Source organism: Musca vetustissima, unplaced genomic scaffold (genome assembly GCF_032173495.1).
Source record: "Musca vetustissima isolate MV318-11 ecotype Yass unplaced genomic scaffold, APGP_CSIRO_Mvet_v1 utg2057, whole genome shotgun sequence".
In the NCBI taxonomy this organism is placed as follows: Eukaryota; Metazoa; Arthropoda; class Insecta; order Diptera; family Muscidae; genus Musca; species Musca vetustissima.
Window position 1 is genome coordinate 65,043 of NW_026874657.1, and position 6,764 is coordinate 71,806.

Consider the following 6,764-nt stretch of genomic DNA (forward strand, 5'->3'; position numbering starts at 1 on the left):
AACTTCCTGACAGCTAGAGATAACAAATTTTGATATTTGTCTTGGGACTTAATCAGGAGACAAAGAGAGAGGGGGGTCAGGACCAAGGAACCTAGGTAAATAGAAACCTTAAAAATAATTTTATGTATCAAAACTAGTTTTTTTCCTGTGCGGAAATTAACTTCGAAGAGAAGACACAAGTTGCAACAAACTAAATTTTCTCTGGAGAGGCACTCGAATAGTTTTCTCTCTCTCCATCTCTCCTCTCCCATTGTTCCGAACGAGCCAACCAACCACAGCCGAACATAGTCAAACAATTCAAGAGGAATTTTTCAATTCGAGTTTTTCTTTTCGCTGTTCTGTAATTTCCGTTTGCCGCTCATTTTCTGGCAAATTTCCCAATAATATTACCAATGAAAGAAAAGTTTTGGGGGCAAGCGAACCATCAAAAGACACATCGAAACGAAGCAATGGGTTGTCATCGATTTTTTCGAGAAATAGGAAAATTACCTGGAAAGAGAAGAAAAAGAAAGAAAAATTTACATTTTGAAAATTTCGATTAAAAAAATTTACCTCAGGGCACCCTGAGGATTTTTTTCTATAGAAAAAAGGACTCCTCAGGGTCCTGAGAAATAATTTCTGAAGGAAAACTTCAATTCAGCCTGATTTTCTATAGAAAATCTTCAATTCAGCACAGCTGAATTAGGTTTTCTATAGAAAATCTTTAATTCAGCCCAGCTGAATTAGGTTTTCTATACAAAATCTTCAATACAGCCCAGCTGAATTAGATTTTCTATAGAAAATCTTCAATTCAGCCCAGCTGAATTAGGTTTTCTATAGGAAAACTTCAATTCAGCCCAGCTGAATTAGGTTTTCTATAGGAAAATCTTCAATTCAGCCCAGCTGAATTAGGTTTTCTATAGGAAAATCTTCAATTCAGCCCAGCTGAATTAGGTTTTCTATAGGAAAATCTTCAATTCAGCCTGGCTGAATAAGGTTTTCTATAGGAAAACTTCAATTCAGCCTGGCTGAATAAGGTTTTCTATAGGAAAACTTCAATTCATCTCAGCTGAATTAGGTTTTCAATGGGAAAATCTTCAATTCAGCCCAGCTGAATTAGGTTTCAGCCCAGCTGAATAGGGAAAATCTTCAATTCAGCCCAGCTGAATTAGGTTTTCCATAGAAAATCTTCAATTCAGCCCAGCTGAATTAGGTTTTCTATAGAAAATCTTCAATTCAGCCCAGCTGAATTAGGTTTTCTATAGAAAATCTTCAATTCAGCCCAGCTGAATTAGGTTTTCTTTAGAAAATCAATTCAGCCCAGCTGAATTAGGTTTTCTATAGAAAATCTTCAATTCAGCTGAATTAGGGTTTCTATAGAAAATCTTCAATTCAGCCCAGCTGAATTAGGTTTTCTATAGAAAATCTTCAATTCAGCCCAGCTGAATTAGGTTTTCCATAGAAAATTTTCAATTCAGCCCAGCTGAATTAGGTTTTCTATAGAAAATCTTAAATTCAGCCCAGCTGAATTAGGTTTTCTATAGAAAATCTTCAATTCAGCCCAGCTGAACTAGGTTTTCTATGGAAAATCTTCAATTCAGCCCAGCTGAATTAGGTTTTCTATAGGAAATCTTCAATTCAGCCCAGCTGAATTAGGTTTCCGATAGGAAATCTTCAATTCAGCCCAGCTGAATTATTCAGCCCTTCTGAATTATGTTTTCTATAGAAAATCTTCAATTCAGCCCTTCTGAATTAGATTTTCTATACAAAATCTTCAATTCAGCCCAGCTGAATTTGGTTTTCTATAGAAAATCTTCAATTCTGCCTAGCTGAATTATGTTTTCTATAGAAAATCTTCAATTCAGCCCTTCTGAATTAGGTTTTCTATACAAAATCTTCAATTCAGCCCAGCTGAATTTGGTTTTCTACAGGTAAACTGCAATTATCTCAGCTGAATTAAATTTTTATATAAGAAAACTTCATTTCTGCCCAGCTGAATTGCCAAAAAGTTGTATTCATCTTAGCTGAATAGCTGGAAAACCTATTATTTTAATCTAAATTACATTTTTCCCTGACATTAACATAAATTTATTACTGTCATATCTGTGGCCTGCTGAAATATTTCAATTTTTTTCGTATTTACTCCTCCTCTCTTTTAAAAAATTTTTAATTAAAATTTCATTTTACGTTTTGAATAAAAATCCATAATTCAAATATGGAAGAAACAAAATATTAAAACGAGACATTTAATTATTTCTTACCACATACAGCCATCCAGTCGCCCACACCCTTGTTCATGCAAAAATTACTGGCATAAAATGTCAGACAGAATGCCATTGAACAGCAGTAACGCGGCCACCACCACTGCCCCCACCACAACCACTTTTTGGCTTGCCACACAACTGTCATCGTTGTTTACCACTATCATCGTCAGAAGGACACTCATAGTGGCCTCCGCCCATACGAGCCAAAAATACTGTGGAGTGTCTTCTTCTTCAAGAGTCATAAATATCTCATAAACAAATAACAACAACAGGGATAGGAGGACAGGACAAACATCTGCTGGAGTGAAAAAATTAACAATTTGTTCGGCATTTTTTCGCACTTGTTGTTTTTGCTGTGTCGAATGATTTCCTACAACAAAAGGCGAAAATGTTCGAAAGTCCTTTGACATATCAGCTGTGTCCGCGGCAACAGTTGAGGACTTGCTTCATGGCCGAGTAATTATTTTATGCGGCTAAAGTGATGCATACTTTTAGGCGGGACTTAAAAAATTATAATTTAGTCAAAATCAATTAAAGGATCTTCACTTCAACCCTGCTGAATTAGGGTAGATATATGATAACTTGAATTCAGCTCAGCTGAATAAGGTTTTCTTTAGAAAATCTTGAATTCCGAACAACTGAATTAGGTTTTCGATAGGAAAACTACAATTCAGCCTGGCTGAATTAGGTTTTCTATAGGAAAACTGCAATTCAGCGTGGCTGAATTAGCTTTTCTGTAGAAAAACTTCAATTCAGCCCAGCTGGATTTTGGTTTCTATAGGAAAACTTAAATTCCGCGCAGCTGAATTTGTGTTTCTAAAATCTTCAATTCAGTCCAGCTGAATTAGGTTTTCTATAGAAAATCTACAATTCAGCCCAGCGGAATTAGGTTTTATATAGCAAATCTTCAATTCAGCCTGGCTGAATTAGGTTTTCTATAGGAAAACTTCAATTCAGCCTGGCTGAATTAGGTTTTCTATAGGAAAACTTCAATTCAGCCTGGCTGAATTAGGTTTTCTATAGGAAAACTTCAATTCAGCCTGGCTGAATTAGGTTTTCTATAGGAAAACTTCAATTCAGCCTGGCTGAATTAGGTTTTGTATAGGAAAACTTCAATTCAGCCAGGCTGAATTAGGTTTTTTGTAGGAAAACTTCAATTTAGCCTGGCTGAAGTAGGTTTTCTATAAGAAAACTTAAATTCAGCCTGGCTGAATTCGATTTTCTTTAGAAAAACTTTAATTCAGCCTAGCTGAATTAGGTTTTCTATAGGAAAACATCAATTCAGCCTGGCTGAATAAGGTTTTCTATCTGAAAACTTCAATTCAGCCTGGCTGAATTAGGTTTTCTATAGGAAAACTTCAATTCAGCCTGGCTGAATTAGGTTTTCTATAGGAAAACTTCAATTCAGCCTGGCTGAATTAGGTTTTCTATAGGAAAACTTCAATTCAGCCTGGCTGAATTAGGTTTTCTATAGGAAAACTTCAATTCAGCCTGGCTGAATTAGGTTTTTTAAAGGAAAACTTCAATTCAGCCCAGCTGAATTTGTTTTTTAACGAAATTTCCTAATTCAGCTCAGCTGAATTAAGTTTTATCTATAAAATTTTCAATTTCCTACGAAATTTCAAATTCAGGCAGACTGAATTGTAGTATTCCTAGGAAATCCTTCACCTTTAATCCATTAAAATGTCCTTGTTGACAAAACATGACATTTGTAACATTTCAACATTCATAAAACTCTCAGCAAACGAAAAAAAGGTAACGAGTTTTTTCTTCATAAAATGTAACCTTTCTTTTTGGGCACTTCCTCTTTTGAATCCTGTTGGAAGGGATAAAACATTAATTTCGCCAAAATAAAGTCCATAAGAAAGCGAGTTATGAAAAACGTGCTTTCAGGCTCAGGACATTAAACGCAAAAAACTCGGTCTGAGTGTGTTTTTAATATGCTGCCCAGATGGGTATAAACCTGACACGTGCTACAGTGAGACCAATGGGAGATTGTAAAATTAATAATAAGTAACCGCGCGTCCACCTAGGGGGCTAAGGGCGACCCTCTCACTCATACTCCTCCTACCCTGCACTTGTGGTCGATTGGAAAACACTTGAAAGGAAAAATATTTCCATTTCCCTTTTTTCCATATTCTCCTGACACAATTTTTAAGATGTTTTTGACCACCACCAGGAACCTTGGGACCATTCATTCGTATCTTTTTTGGCAAAAGGTAACAACAAATTTATGTCGTAAATCATTTTTTTCTGTTGTTGTTTTGTAGCATATTTTTGGGCTATTATTTATATGAAGCAGTCATATTTATGGGCCCCACAGAAGTAGAGAGCAAAGAGGAGGAGGAGGAGATTGCACGGCACTTTTAACTTTGCTGTTATGTTCAATACAAAGGCAATGATACAATAAAACGCCTGTAGATAGGCAACACATTTTTTTGGGAAAATATTTTCTTATTTTTTATTTATTTGCCTTACAACAACAACAATAAAAACAAAAGGAATTGACTCTTTGTGAGAATTTGAGTGACATTTTATTTTCCTTTTGGCAGGCAATAAAAAATAAATAAATTGATCTTTCATCGTATTACAAAGATTTCCTTGGGGAGGTCAATAGGACTGAATAACGTATTAACTGTTATTTAGGTGAGCTGAATTGCAGGTTTTGGCATAGAAATGTGAAAATTTCTTACAGAATACCTAATTCAGCTGGGTTTAAATAAAGTTTCCTTTTAGAAAACCTAATTCAGCTATGCTGAATTGAAGAATTTCTATAGAAAACTTAATTCAGCTGAGCTGAATTGAAGGTTTTCTATAGAAACCCCAATTCAGCTGGGCTGAATTGAAGATTTTCTATAGAAAACCTAATTCAGCTGGGCTGAATTGAAGACTTTCTATAGAAAACCTAATTCAGCTGGGCTGAATTGAAGATTTTCTATAGAAAACCTAATTCAGCTGGGCTGAGTTGAAGATTTTCTATAGAAAACCTAATAAAATTGAAGATTTTCTATAGAAAACCTAATAAAATTGAAGATTTTATATAGAAAACCTAATTAAGCTGGGTTGAATTGAAGATTTCCTATAGGAAACCTAATTCAGCTGGGCTGAATTGAAGATTTTCTATAGGAAACCTAATTCAGCTGGGCTGAATTGAAGATTTCCTATAGAAAACCCAATTCAACTGGGCTGAATTGAAGATTTTCTATAGAAAACCCAATTCAAGTGGGCTGAATTGAAGATTTTCTATAGAAAACCTAATTCAGCTGGGCTGAATTGAAGATTTTCTATAGAAAATCTAATTCAGTTGGGCTGAATTGAAGATTTTCTATAGAAAACCTAATTCAGCTGGGCTGAATTGAAGATTTTTTTTATAGAAAACCTAATTCAGCTGGGCTGAATTGAAGATTTTCTATAGTAAACCTAATTCAGCTGGGCTGAATTGAAGATTTTCTATAGAAACCCCAATTCAACTGGGCTGAATTGAAGATTTTCTATAGAAACCCCAATTCAACTGGGCTGAATTGAAGATTTTCAATAAAAATTCAATTCAGCCAGTCGGAGATATTATCCTATTCACGATTCCCCCTTAAACTCATATTTACTTCTTGTATTTATGCATGTATGTGAATGTCTGTGCAATTTGGATTACAAATACTTAGCGCACACATACATACATATGTATGTATGTGAATGGAGGGGGATAATGTTAGCTTCATAGTTTTGCAAATAGTTTTAAATGTGTCTAGTAACTTAAGTACTTTGCCGACAAGTCGTAGCAACAACAAGAACAACAACTATAACTATCAAGGACAATTATAGTTGTTGTAGTATTTGTGTTGTTATACAATTACACTAATATAAATGTAATAAAAATTTAGATAAACAAGGGAAAATAATAAAACAACAATAAAAAAATAGGGAAATGGAGGAAAAAATTCCTCAGGTCCCTGAGGATGACTTCTTTATATAGAAAAAATAATCGTCAGGTCCTTCAGGATGATTTTTTTTTTATAGAAAAAAATTCCTCAGGTCCCTGATGATGACTTTTTTCTATAGAAAAAAATTCCTCAGGCCCATGAGGACTCTTTTTTCTATAGAAAAAAATTCCTCAGGCCCCTGAGGACTCTTTTTTCTATAGAAAAAAATTCCTCAGGCCCCTGAGGACTCTTTTTTCTATAGAAAAAAATTCCTCAGGCCCCTGAGGACTCTTTTTTCTATAGAAAAAAATTCCTCAGGCCCCTGAGGACTCTTTTTTCTATAGAAAAAAATTCCTCAGGTCCCTGATGCTGACTTTTTTCTATAGAAAAAAATTCCTCAGGTCCCTGAGGATGACTTTTTTCTATAGAAAAAAATTCCTCAGGTCCCTGAGGATGACTTTTTTCTATAGAAAAAAATTCCTCAGGTCCCTGAGGATGACTTTTTTCTATAGAAAAAAATTCCTCAGGTCCCTGAGGATGACTTTTTTCTATAGAAAAAAATTCCTCAGGTCCCTGAGGATGACTTTTTTCTATAGAAAAAAAT